The following is a 13,866-nucleotide window of genomic DNA, read 5'->3' on the forward strand; positions in this document are numbered from 1 at the left end:
CCGTCGCCCCCGCGCCATCGCCCCCCGACGCCCAGCCGCTGCCGGAGCTTCAACGCCGGCGTCTTCCTCAGTCCGGGCACGGGGTGCAGGACGACGACCACGGCCGCCGGCCTTCCCACGGCCAACTGAGGCATCCCTTCGACGACGCCGCCGCCGCCGACCCCGACCCCAACCCCGACCCTGACCCCTCCGGCGACCGGCCGCGCCTGCCCAGGTACCTCTCCTCCTTCCTCCTTCCTCCCTCTCCATCCTTCCTCTCTCCCCAACCTATGCATGGTGATTCCTCCCTTCTCCTCCACCCCCTCACCTGCAAACCCTAGGGCCATGGCGGCAGGCTTCTTGCTCCCTTGTAAGAACATCCTCTCTATTGGCCTACATGTATTTCAGAGAACAAATTCGTAGTTCATTTCATTCTGTTGGCCTACATTAGGTAAGCATCAAGTGGATTTAACTATTTTAGATAGTTTCAGTTAACTGTTTTGCGTTTCCTGAAGAGGTTCACCTATAGTTTCAAAAATTCAGTCACTGGATATATGCAATAATTTACAAAGAGCAAGTGATGTAGAGCAAAAATTCAGCAAATGATGTATAGTTTCAAAAATTCAGTGAAACTGAACCTACCCTATTGCTTCATGTAGCAAAGGCGGCAATGCAAGCAAGATCATGCTTGGCTTAGCCAAATTCATGTTACTGAATTTTTTTCAACATGATAAAATTGTCATGCTACTAAATGTTATAGAAATGCAAGGGAACACAGAAATACTAGGGCACACAACATTTAGAGTACTCTGAAATTCAGTTCTGAAATTTTTTGTTAGATAGTGGCTACACTAATCTAGAGTTGTATCCCAATCTGTTGGAGTACTTGATTTGGGGGACTGAACTTATGCTTATGTATGCCATCAGAAGCAGTTCGAAATCATTATTCTCTCTTTTCCTTGCAGGTTTGGGCAACTTCAGTCGGTTGATCTTGAATCCATTGAGCCTTCACTTAGAGCTGGTACTCATCCATGTAACTCTTCACATTTCCATGTAGGATGGTTGCCTATCACTTACTAGTGTGCTAGTGCCCCTTAGTCCAAAGACTAATAGCTATGACAAAGTATAATTCCTTGTAGTGTTTAAGTATAACAAAATTCAGAGAAATGCATGCAGAAGCTAGATCAGTACCAGCTAGCTAGCTAGCTAGTAGTAGTACTACTGCTACTGTTCTTATTGCACCCTTTCTTGGCAAAACACATACAGCTACAAGTTTGTGTCTTATGTTTTCACTTGATAAGCGATGCTCCTAAGGCACATCCCGATAGTAAACCATTAATTCCAGCAATGAAGTTCAACAATGTGTATTCTTATTAGACTAGCACAATGCCCGTTTGCTGCCACGGATTAAAAATTACACTGCAAGATTAAGATGATTATACTGTTATCTGTGCCAGACCACACCATCCATATCTGCTCTTATACACCCCCTTTGTGCTAGATCGAAGTCCAACAGTGGGTGTGGCGACTGTCAACAGTCATGATGATGGACAGATTGCCACAACCATTTGATTTTCTTTTGCATTCATCCTATTGTCAAAACATGCACAATTATTTGACTAATTCCATAGTATTGCTCGATACGGTTGATTCAAAAAGCAGGACAGACAAAAAGGACATATCAAATGTGGACATGTACTGTAAGGAAAGCATAAGCTATTTTATACCGAACAAGTAAAATCATAAGACTAATCTGCTGTATCCATTACTATATTTGGTCCATAGATGTTTATGACTCTGAGCCATGATCTGTAAAAATACATTTGTCATTCTTTCTGTGTTTGTACAGACTTTCTAAACTATTGATGATTTTTTGTTGGGAGACATATTATATCTGGAATGGAAGCTCACATAAGTTGAGCTGATTTTTGTCCATATGAAAGCAGAGGACCATATGGTCTGTGGCTGGGTTTTGTCTCCGACCATCGTGTCGTGATGAATTTGCAGGTACCCCGAGAGGCCCTTGAGTTTGCCGGAATGTCGATTAACTTCCGTTCCGGCAAATTCGGGTACTCCATATGTCCTATTTTCAGCAAAGGTCATGCTGAAATTTTCCGTGAATTTTAGCATGACTTTGCTAAAAATAGGACATATGGGGTACTTGCGACTAATGCATGGGCCGGGCTATCTTAGTACTTAGTTAAGTAGGATCAACTGCCCTGCCATTCTTGCTGCATTAAATCATAGGTGGCAATAGAGCCAAGTGATTAGGCCCAACTTAGAATTATCCTTAGCATCGATAAACCCTAGATGATAAACCATTGGTGTCTCCGGCGGCGGCGCCATTGGTGTCTCCGGAGGCGGCGCCATTGGTGTCTCCGGCGGAGGCGGTATTCGTGTCTCCGGCACCGGCACGGGCATTGGAGCTTAATGCACCCGGGTGTACGCACCTCGCCAGCAAGCGCCCCCTCCGTCAGTTGCACGCCCGCCGGTGCCTCGACATTAGCCGAGCTCGACGGCATCACGGTAACTAAGCCTCTCGGCCGATGACTTCATCTCCTTGCCTTTGACTGGGCATCCCTGACGCCCTATACATGTTTTTCCAGGGCACCGCCGACGTTCCTTGCACTCTTCTGCACTTCGTGGGCGCCGAGTTGGTCGATGTCGCCAAGGGCAGAATCGTTCAACCGGGCAACCCCATGTTCCACGGTAATCCGATGCCAACCACAATGTATAGGGTTGAAGTGGTCCGGGTGCTGCCAGGCTGCGACGAGCTATTACCTCCGATTCGACCCGCTGGGGCCGACGAAGAAGATGAGATGACCCTCGGCACCTGCGTAAACTGGCCCCTGCTATGGCCGAAGAGTCAGATTCGTTTGGGGGCGGGGGACACCACCCCACAGACAAGATCGCCAGTCGTGCCGGCGCCAAGCCATGGCAAGAACGCCGCAACGCTACCGGACCTGCCGGACATCCCTATGGCACAGGATCCGGACAGCCCTATGGCACAGGATCCGGACGGCGACGACAACGACGACGGTACATTTACCAAAGTTGATAAGTACTTTGCCGAACATGGGTACGCTGACGAGTTCTGCGGGCCTCTTTCTCAAGAACCCAACCAAGACCACCGCGATCTAGCTGGTACGGCGGAGAAATCCAATTGCAACAACCGTCGTCTGGCGTTCAGTTCTCAGGACACGCCTCCAGCTCCCGCCTTCACCGAGCCTCAGATAGCTGAGGCGCGAAATATTATCAGCCCCAACACGCTGAAGAAGGCGGTCTGTGAGCAGAACTCGGTCCCATTACAGGAGATCAAGAAGAAGGGCCGGAAACGAAAGACTAACAAGGGCGCCGGTGCGAGCCAGCCGGCACTGAGTTCGATCCGTGCTTAGGACGGGCCACCTTCACCTAAGGATATCTCGAGGAGGGTGCATGTGGCGGGTAGGGCGATGCTACCACCAAATATGTTGAATGCTGCAACCGGTGCTATGCGGAGTCTGCACGACAGTGTTCTGATTTTGGAGAAGCGGCGTCTCAGAGAGAAGGATGTGGCATACCCGGTTTTCGTGGCCAAGGTGCCAGAGAGCAAGGGCTTTGTGGATGGCGACATCGGGGGTATGATCGTCCTGCGGTTTGATGACATCTTTGCTATGTTTAACCTTCATCCGTTGCACTACACCTTCGTTCGGCTGTTTTCGCTGAGCATGCAGATGCGGATCATTAGAGACAATACCCCGGACATCGTGATAGTCGACCCCTTCTACATGCGTGCCAAGCACTTGAGCAGCGCTGGGGACCGCCAAGTTGCGAGTTCACACCTCGAAGGCGTCATTCTGGCAAACGCAGATAAGGATAACTTCCTTGTCCCTTACTTTCCCGAGTAAGTCATCCCTTAACCGCCCCGTAACATATGATTTCTTAGATTTCGATCGTTCTTTTTTTTCTAACATTCCGTGTTCTGTGCAGTGACACACATTGCACACTCATCCTCTTAAGCCCGAAATATTCCATGGCCACGTATTTCGACCCGAACCGTAACTCCATGATAGACTACACAAATGTGAAGAAAGTTCTTGATGATGTTCTCCCCGGCTACGCCCAATCTGGAGGCACCTTCACCAGGCTAGTTCGTAAGTACGGCAAGCACATCTTCTGACACAATACGAAGTTCTGCTGCGTCAAGCAGCCGCCTGGCGGTCAGAAGGATGCCTACTACGCCCTCCATCACATGCGGGCGATTGTAAGGGACCATCATCACCTTCTGCTACCAGATAATCTCAAAGATTGGGCCGCGAGCTTGTCGGCAGTCCAGGACGCGGACCTCAGACAAGAATTCTTTCGCATCCAGTCGGAGTTTGCGGACATCATCCATCAAGATGTCCTTCATACCGCGGGGCAGTTCTTCCTCAGATATCAACCGTCCAACAGTGAGATAGATGAAACGCTACAAATGCAGGGTGACAACGACCGTGATTTCATGACCATCACGACAGACGGCGGCTTCACCCACGCTCCTGTCTGATGAGTTGAGTCGAAAGTAGTGATGTGTAGTTCTGAAACATTGATTGGCTCATGTTGTAATTAAACTTTAATGAATTCGGATGTCTCTTTGGTTTGGACGGTTGTTCAACTTAGATGTAATCGATGCTATTTATTAGTAGGACCATGAATCGTGCTATTAATGTCTTGCTTTTCTCTTTCGATCCTTTTGTTGCATACTTACACATTGCTTATGTATTGTCTGTTGTTTGGCTTGTGCATAGAGATGCCGTCGTATGTCATGTACAAGGGTAAGGTTCCCGGAGTCTACGATGACTGGGAGGAGTGTCGGAGATAGGTTCACCGTTTCAGCGGTAACAGTTACAAAGGGTACACCACTAGGGCGGAGGCCGAATCTAGATACGCCCGCTATCTAGCGGGAGAGAGGAGGGAGCGTTGGAGGAACCGGATGAAGACCAGTTTGATCGCGATGATGCTCATCGTGATGACCACAGCTCTCTTCTATGTGATGGTAGTTTAGATGATCGATATCGACTTGTAATGTGAAGGCAAACTCGATACTCGCGGTCTTGAGACTTGTAATGTTTTATCTTTGTCCGGTCTTTTGAATCCGGAGACTAATATGATGAATTGTATTCGGAGACTAATCTTCTATTGTATTTGATGAATCTGATGTTGCTGTGTGCTGCTGTCTATATTCTATGCAATAATATATTTTGTAACCTGTGCAAAAATCAAAAAAGCAAAAAAAATAAAACCTAATATTCATACTAATGGCGCACCACACAAGACACTAATGGCGCACTGTGATCATCACACTAATGGCGCATTAGCTGCTGGTGCGCCATTAGAATGCCAAAGCACATTTGTACATATGGCCCCTGGGAGGCATTCTAATGGCGCACTGCAGGCTATACTAATGGCGCACTACGCGGTGCGCCATTAGAACACCAGATACTAATGGCGCACCAGTAGTGCGCCATTAGAATTTAATTCTAATGGCGTGATGCCAGTGGCGCACCAGTAGTGCGCCATTAGAAGGCAAATTCGGTGCGCCACTAGCATGCCTTTTCCTAGTAGTGTAGCAAGCAACGATAGAAGTGATTTCGAGGGTATGGTCATCTTGCCTAAGATCCCGCAAGGAAGAAGAATGAGTCCATGAAGAAGGCAAACGGATGAAGTCGAACGAATCCTCATAAATGCAACGTTATCGGAACTAACCCGAAGAAGCACACCGGAAAGAAGCAAATAACATAGTAAACAACCATCACATAATCATGGCATGATGCACAACCAAGTATGATGCATGTCCGGTTTAATTAGGCATGGCATGGCAAAGTGCACAACAATACTACAAATTAAGTGGAGCTCAATATGCAAATCCGTTGCATATTGACGAAACACCACGTTAATTATTTAGTTCTCTCTCATTTATGTACCCAACTATATTAAATGTTCTCAACATGGCAAGAGGTGGAGCATAAGTAAACTAAACATTTAGGCAAGTTTAAATGAGGCCGGAACAACAAGCAACAATTCCGGTAAAACATCATATGCATTTATCAATTTGGTGCAATAACAATTTTACACATTTAAATGTTATTATCATGATGCAAATGACATGTTCAAGTTTTATGCAAGTATTATTAAAAGTTGGCATGAGCGTGATGAGAGCATTTGTGTCACCGTGGTAGAAAGAAAGGGGTGCCACGGCGATGAAACGGAAATAATGCCGCGGCAACATTCCGATGATCCGGTAGCTCACGGGGATACCGGTGCAAAAGGAAGTGGGCGCGAGTGTGTCATGCAAGAAGATGGGGTGCTCCTGGATCCCGGGTTCCCACATGACGGTGGCAAGGCAAAAGAGGGGCTTCATGCAAGGAACAACTCAGACACGGAGCAACACACGGTCCAACTCATACATCGCAAGCATTCATCCACAGGCGTCGTCTCGGTGGTATACCTTCGAAGCATGTGTTTCGGGCGGAACGAGTTCGTAGAGGGAAGTAGGCGTTTCTCGTGACGGTAGTTGAACTTGACGTTCGTGTTACACGGGTCTTCGGCGACGGTCATCGTACATGGTCCGGAGTGGTTCTTGCATCTTCGAACTTGTCGGTCTCGATTCTTGTGACGGTAGCTGTCGTGGATTTGTCACGGCAGATGTCCTAGTGAACGGACTTAGTCGTGGAGCCATCGCCACGGGTTTACTTGAAGGGGTTAAAGCGGACACAAAGACACGAGGGTTTTATACTAGTTCGGCCCCTTCGATGAAGGTAAAAGCCTACGTCTAGTTGTGATGGAATTGATATGATCTCGATGGCTAGGGAGCAAACAAGCTTCGCCTAGGCTCGAGTTGTGGTTGTCCCTGAACCGCCGCCGGGTCGTCCCCTTATATACACGGGTGACGCCCGTCGGTCCATAGAGTCCCAACCGGTTCATACTCGTATCCCGGTTGGTATCTTTCTATTCCTAACTTACAATACAAGTTACACATCAGGTCGGTTTATGGCTACAGATTCTAAACCGACTATAGGCCTTGGGCCTTCATCTGCTTATACCACTAATGAAATTAACCCGGCCCAAATAGGCCGGTTTATGCCTAGTGGTAATCTCCCCAACATTAGGCCCCAGATTGATTTGAACTGGTTCATGTCAATCCTTCACAAAATCTTGTGTCTTGGACATCTTCTGGAAATTGGTAAACCGCCATGTTGTCATCATTTCTGGTTGTTGTAAACCGGCATGACGTCATCATGAATTTTGTCATTTATAACGCCCTCTTTTAACAGCAGCTCCTGGATCCGCGCGCTTGACCTAACTCTGTTGCCTTTATAAATAAAACCGAAGGGTCATTTCTTTCCTTTCTCCTTCGTCTCTTCTTCTTCTTCTTCCTCACGTCGCCGGCTTTGGAGCTCCGCCACCGCCGTCGACCTCTGCCTTGCCTCAGGCCGCTGCATCAACCTGAACGTACCAGAGTATTGCGGCACCTTCCCGCATCTTCTCCGTTCCCGGTAAGCTTTCTCCTCTTCTTAACCTAGATCCGTTCTTAGGGTTCCGTGTTCGTGCTGTGTTCATCACGCGCTCATATCTGTTCTCTGATCTTGAATGAATCCGCGAACTCTTGCTGTGTTCAATACCGATCCCTAAGCATCCGCTTGCAACTTCTCATCTAATCCCATAGATCTCCCACACATATCCACTCAATGATTCACTTCTGTTTCCGCCTTACTCTTCGAAATATTTCCTGTTTTGTGAGCTTGCTGTAGATCCGCGGCTGTAACTCGATTTTGTGAAACTTGTTTCTGCATACACAATTATCCATAGCTTCAATTGCTTCCGACGCCTAGATCAGGCGGTTTAACTTTACCATAGAAAAAACTGCTAAACCGGTATCTATCATTAGTCCCCTGATTGAACCGCCAGAATCCATTTGACGCCGCATTGTAGAAAACCGGTTTATAGGTACGGCCGCCGGTTTATCGTAGTTAGATTAACACCTTTTTTTATCCGGCATGTCCTTGAACTGGATTACCTATTTCTTGTAGATCTCGTCATGGCAAAACAAGTGTATGAGTGCAACTGGGTTCCCTCTCGCGTCACAGAATCACAGTTGGACGATCTAGTCCTGATCGGCGCTTTGGATAGTAAAGATACGATCCACTGGAGGGTTCCTGGAGATGAATGTCCTCCTACGCCCCAGGAAGGAGAGGTCGTGGTCTTTGCAGATCATATGGCCCGGGGCTTCAAACCGCCCGGCTCTAAATTTTATCGGGATGTGTTAGCCAACTTTCAACTCCGTCCACAGGATATTGGCCCCAACTCCGTCACCAATCTATGTCACTTTCAAGTACTTTCTGAGGCATACCTTCAAGAGGAGCCTTCAGTCGAGTTATTTAGAGATCTCTTTCACTGACGGCCCTAATACCGAACTGGGCGGTATGGCCATTCAGAAAAGGAAAGAAATCACCTATCCCCACGTCAAACTCCATACTCACCCCAAGGAGTGGAACGCAACTTGGTTTTATTGCAAGGATACCTCCCCTGAAAATGAAAATCCCTTGCCTGGCTTCCGTCCGGAACGGCTCAGCAACACTCACCCTTTTCCACAAAGGCTAAGCGCCAAGGAGAGAATTAAATATGCTCCTCAACTGTCCAAGCTCCGGGCCTTCATGGCCAATGGTTTAACAGGAATAGACCTTGCACGCTGCTGGATATCATGGAGCATTTTGCCTCTAAGTCGGCGCCCCAATCTGATGTGCAAGTATACTGATAGTGTCGATGACCCACTCCGACACACTAAAATCCAACTCCCTGATGACGAAGTCACAGAATCTGTGAAAAAGATGCTGAATGAACCGGAGCACCTCTGTGCTCAAACCGGTCTGCCTCCTTACTGCACCACCAACAAACCGCCAGCGGTAATATTTTAATTGCTCTATTGTTGAACCGGTTACTGTTTTATATGTTTAACATTTAATTACTGCTGATCCAGGGCGATAATCCGTTTTGGAGCAAGAAACTTCCTCAAGACAAAACGGAGAAGGCAGGACGGCCAACCCGGCCCAAGACCAAGGTTATCAAGAAACCAGCTCATAAGAGAAAAAACACCGCTTCATCTGACCCAGCCATTGATGATGATGTGGGTAATCCGGATCTTGAGGTAGAACTTGATTCACTTGGCTTGCTTTTTACACGCCTTATTGATGATAATGCTTGTCAGGATGACGCTGAAGCCAGCAATGCGGGTTTCGTTGAGGTAACCATTCTCTCTTCCGATTCAGAAATCTTGCCTTTGCCAAAATTTCGCCGGGCAAACCGGAAAGTTAAATTTTCTCATCCTCTTGCTTATCTGGATTCCCAATTTCTTATGAAGACCCAGCAACACGAAGCTCGCCACACAACCCGGCACAGTGGCCAGGTAGTTACCTCTGCCGGTTTACCAAACAGTCCGGTTCGAAAACGCCGCTCCGAGGTCTCCGACCTTTTTATTGATTTAAATCGTAAAGCGGGTTTCTTCCGTCAACCTCTTAATCCATCCGACTCCGATTATCAGGTCACTTCTCATTCATCGTCTGGTGAATCGTCAGCCACTCAGCTACCACCTTTGAAAACAGTTGCTGGGTAAGTTAAACTGAACATATGCTTCCAGTATACCGCATAATGGCTTATGCTTTTCCTTGACTTTTTGTTTTTCTTTCAGGGCTAAACCGAAACCAAGCAAGAAGGCCCGCCTGGATAAAGCGGCTGAAGAAGATGTAGCCCCAGAACATGACCAAGCGCCGGATCGTGAAATGTTTACTTCTGAAGATATCCCCAATGATCCTCCTTTGCAAGACGACGTTATTCCCGAAGAAGGGCTTGTTAATACTCCAGCCTCTGCCGATCCGCCTGCCAGCTCCATCCAGATTGAGAAATCCCACACTCCTGCTGACCAAACGGCCGCACCAACACAAACTGGCGAGTCCAAAGATGATGATGTTGTGATTACCGGTGTGGGCCGCTCTGAACCCGGGAATCCTGTCACCCTTACCAAGCATACCATCAAAGAGGATTTTTCCGCTTTGAACAAAGGAAAATGGGATGTTGAACTAGAGACATATGCTGCTCTGAGTGCCCAAGATCTTCACTCCGGCTATTTAAACCGGCTTTACACTAGCCGTGACTGTGAAGCTGGCCTGGTCAAAATGATGAGAGATAAATTTGAGGTAACTTACTTTTTTTCCTTGCTGCCATTACCTCCATCCTTCTAGCCCCCAAGGGCCGGTTTGTAACGTTGGTCAAACCGGGACTTGATCCTGAACATTCTTGAAACCGATCGGTATAGCCCGCAAGAACCGGTCTAACTTAACATAAGTAAACCAGGATTCCAATAGAGAACTGTCCTTAGAACATAACTTGATCAAATAGCCATTAGCCCCCAAGTGCCAAGTTGAATACTTGTATTGAGCTTGGGACTTTGTGATCGAGTAATATATAAAAATTGAAGGTGCATTAGCCCCCAAGTATCAGGCATATAACTTTGTTATGTGGTTGATACTTCAACTCCTTGGATCGCCTGTGCAAAGCTTAAACGCTGTCTGTGTGCAGGCTGAGGTGAAAATCAAGGAGGACCGAGTTGCCGATTTGCAAGAGGCCTTGAAAACCCAGCAGGCTGAAACAGATAAGGCAAAGCAAGAATTAACCAGCGCTTTGAGCACTGCTGAACGGCTGAAAGAAGGCTTCAAGAAAGAGCGGGCTGACTGGGCCACTGAGAAGGCCGGTTTAACCAAAAGAGCGGAAAATGCTGAAGTTGCCCTTAAACCGGTGGTGAATGAACTGACGGCCGTACAGCGGCAAATACACTCCATGACTGCTGCAATCTTTGGTAAGCTCCTTGTAACTTCTGTGATAATTTGAACCTGCTGTAGCGTAAATCCGGTTTGAGACCATTCCAATCTTGTTGTAGGCACACGTATTGGGCACTTAGGAAATGATGTGCGGAAGAAATTAAAAGCTGCCTACACCTTGGTGGAACAATTATATACCGGAGCCCAACGGATCATCACCACAGCTTCTCACAACAACCCGGCACCCTCTTTAATCCAGGACACTCTTAGCAAGTTGTCAATGCTTCCAGCCCGGATTGAAGAGCTGAAAAAATCCGCTGCCCGAACCGGAGCCATCAATGCCTTAATCCGGGCAAAGGCATGGGTACCAGATTTTGATCCTGTGGAAGCAGCTCAAGGCTATCCCAGCCTGAAAGAAGATGGCTCTGAATTCAACGAAGAGGATTTAAGGGCAATAAACCGTGCAGTGCGCCCTCTGGCTTGCCAGCTAGCTGAAGAGGCAGATTTGACGCATTATCAAGCGCAATATAACGAGCAAAACAAGCGAGTGCCTGTCCCAACTGTTAAAGCGAAGAATCTGATCCCTCCAATCCGTAAGCACACTTATGCCCCTGATATTGAACCGTCTTCCCTGATCCATGAAGAGGCTGTTTTCCAAGCTTTAATGGGAATCGACTGGACCACTGTTGATTTCCAGCCAATGGGTAGAGACGAGGAAGCTGAAGCGGCGGAGGATGAGGAGCAGGCTTGAACCAGAAAACTGGTTTGGAAAGCTGTTTGTGACATCTTCCGAAAAGAACAATGACCTTATTTGGGTACCGTGCTGCCCTGTAATAGGATAGTTAATGCTTCTAACTGGAATATGCCTTCGTGCATAAGTACTGAAGCTTTCGTTTGAAGAACTCCAATTCATATTTCCTGCAATCAGAAAAATTTGAACTTCGGTGGCGGTTATACCGCCAGCCGGTTTATGATCCTGATATGTGTATCAGTAATATAACAAATATATGATACATAAATACCCGCCATGTTTGGGTATGAAGCTGGCTTAGCCAAGCCTGAAGCGGCGGTTATAAACCATTACCGTCGAAATAAAAAAGGTGGGAGAAAATAGCTCCCGTATAAATCGTACTGAATCAATACGAGCCCCCTTGTTACTCCATGATGTTAACAGGAAAAAGGTAAACCGGGCATACTCCTCCGGATTAAAAGGGGAATCAAACCCATCGGCTGAATCAGAAAAAAGGTGTTTGTCGACATAAAAGAAACCCGACAAAAACAAAGAAAAAACAAACCATGAAAATAACATGGAAGCAAAGGCAATGATAAAAAACCATTTGCAAAAATATGCTATACTGAGCTGATTAGATGGTATTACCATGGTCGGACAGGATCAAGGCCCCCAATAGGAGTGACAATGATTCAAGTCAGCCAGGTCCCCAAATGATTTGTGGCATATATGCCAGATCAAGAGGCGTGGCAACGGTTCAGGTTCGACCATGCCCCCAAGTGATTTTGTGGCCTTAGGCCAACCAAGAGGCGTGACTGGTTCAGACTTGACCATGTCCCCAAATGATCTGGTGGCTGTCGCCTATCAAAGGGTGTTCGTTGGTTCGGACACGACCAAGGCCCCAGTGATATATAAAAAACAAATGTCAAGGGGTAAACCGGAGGCCGCTTTAAACAGAACCACTCCGTGTAACCTCGCATGATGAGAAAGACAGAGACCCCGCTTTAGCTGAGGCTCCGGTTTGATATATCAAAGATAATATATACATTGTCATGATATGTACATAGATAGAGCCGATGGCTCAAGTATAATAAGGCCGAAGATGAGCTATATTCCACGGCCTGTTGGTCTCCTCCTCTGATGTACGTGAGTTTTGATGCCCTCGAATATCAATCAGATAGTACGACCCGTTGTGCAAATTCTTGCTGACCATGAAAGGTCCCTCCCAAGGTGGGGATAACTTGTGCATATCCGTTTGATCTTGGATGAGTCGAAGCACCAAATCTCCTTCTTGAAAAGTTCTAGTTCTAACCCGGCGACTGTGATAGCGACAAAGATCTTGCTGGTAAATCGCCGAACGGGCAGCCGCTATATCACGCTCCTCATCCAATAGGTCCAAAGCGTCTTGTCGTGCTGTCTCATTGTCTGCTTCAACATAAGCTGCTACACGAGGCGAATCGTGCCGGATGTCACTAGGGAGAACTGCCTCTGCTCCATAGACCATGAAAAATGGCGTGTATCATGTGGACCGGTTTGGCGTAGTATTGATACTCCATAATACAGATGGTAGCTCTTCAACCCAACATCCTGGTGTTCTTTGCAATGGGACCATAAGCCGGGGTTTGATGCCTCGCAAGATTTCCTGATTAGCTCGTTCTGCCTGTCCATTGGACTGGGGGTGTGCCACTGACGACACGTCAAGTCGGATGTGCTCACGTTCACAGAACTCCTTCATAGCGCCCTTGGATAAATTGGTACCATTGTCAGTAATGATACTGTGTGGAAAACCAAACCGGAAAATCACCTTCTTGATGAACTGCACCGCTGTTGCTGCATCACACTTGCTGACAGGCTCCGCTTCAACCCACTTGGTAAATTTGTCAACTGCCACCAAAAGGTGGGTTTTCTTATCCTTGGATCTTTTAAAAGGCCCAACCATATCCAGCCCCCAAGTTGCAAACGGCCATGTTATTGGGATCATCCTCAATTCTTGAGCCGGCACATGAGCACGCCTTGAAAATTTCTGACATCCATCACACCGTTTAACCAAGTCCTCCGCGTCAGCATGCGCTGTCAACCAGTAGAACCCGTGACGAAACGCCTTTGCCACCAGAGACTTTGAACCGGCATGGTGTCCACAATCCCCTTCATGGATTTCTCTTAAGATTTCACAGCCTTCCTCAGGAGAAACACAACGTTGAAACGCCCCTGATTCACTGCAATGATGTAATTCACCATTGACAATCGTCATAGACTTGGATCGCCGGACTATCTGCCTGGCCAGAATCTCATCCTCTGGTAACTCCCCCCGATTCATGTACGCAAGAT

The sequence above is a fragment of the Triticum dicoccoides genome, chromosome 2A (genome assembly GCF_002162155.2).
Source record: "Triticum dicoccoides isolate Atlit2015 ecotype Zavitan chromosome 2A, WEW_v2.0, whole genome shotgun sequence".
NCBI lineage: Eukaryota > Viridiplantae > Streptophyta > Magnoliopsida > Poales > Poaceae > Triticum > Triticum dicoccoides.